Genomic DNA, 1,100 nt, shown 5'->3' with positions numbered 1-1,100 from the left:
TTGGTGAGCTGAAATGAACTAGCATTGGCCAATTTTAATCTGACAATCACATGGTTTACTATGCCAGGAATGAAAAATGAAGAGGAATGGCATCACATTCATCATCAAAAAGAATATTTCAAAATCTGATTAGAGTATAATGTTATCTGCAATAGGATATGTCAATAAGGAAGACCAGTTAATACCACTATTATTCAAATTTACATACCAACCACTAAAGTCAGTGATAATGAAATTGAGGACTTCTAGCAACTTCTTCAGTCTGAAATTGATCAAACATTCAATCAAGATGTATTGACCATTACTGGTGCCTGGAATGCAAAAGTTGGAAACAAAGAGGAAAGATCAGTAGTTGTAAAATATGGCTTTTGTGATAGAAATGACGCTGGAGATTGCGTGATAGAATTTTGCAAGACTAATGACTTGTTCATTACAAATACCTTTTATAAACAACATAAAAGATGTTTATACACATGGACCTCACCAAATGAAATACAGGAAATCAAATTGATTATATCTTTGGAAAGAGATAATAAAAAAAAGTTCCGTACCATCAGCCAAAACATGGCTAGGGGAGACTGTGGAAGTGACTGTCAATGGCTCATATGCAAGTTCAGGCTGAAGCTGAAGAAAGTTAAAACAAGTCTATAAGAACCAAAATATGACCTTGAACATATCACCTGAATTTACAGATAATCTCAAGAACAGTTTTGATGAATTAAACACTAACTGACCAAAGACCAGAAGAGTTGTTGGATAACATCAAAAACATCACACAGGCCCACCTCTCCACACACACAGTAGACAGGGATGGGCAACTTGGACATTGGCTACCCAAAATGGGGGGCTACAAAGGCAAGAAGTGACGGACTTACATGCTTTCAAGATGGAGCCAGATCCAGAAGGCATGGAGGAAGGTAGAATCTCCACTAAGTAGTATCCAATCTTGTCTGGGCAGGGCTGATGAAAGGAGATGGGGATAGGTCTCTTGTGATACAATAGTGAATAATTGTTATCAGGACTGACAGTGAGGGTTGGAAATGTAAAGATAGATGTTTTGTAGCAAAAGGAGGGGCTCATCGAGGGACAAGAGTGGAGTG

The sequence above is a fragment of the Chrysochloris asiatica genome, unplaced genomic scaffold (genome assembly GCF_000296735.1).
Source record: "Chrysochloris asiatica unplaced genomic scaffold, ChrAsi1.0 scaffold00031, whole genome shotgun sequence".
Lineage (NCBI taxonomy): Eukaryota > Metazoa > Chordata > Mammalia > Afrosoricida > Chrysochloridae > Chrysochloris > Chrysochloris asiatica.
This window is presented reverse-complemented; position numbering follows the sequence as displayed.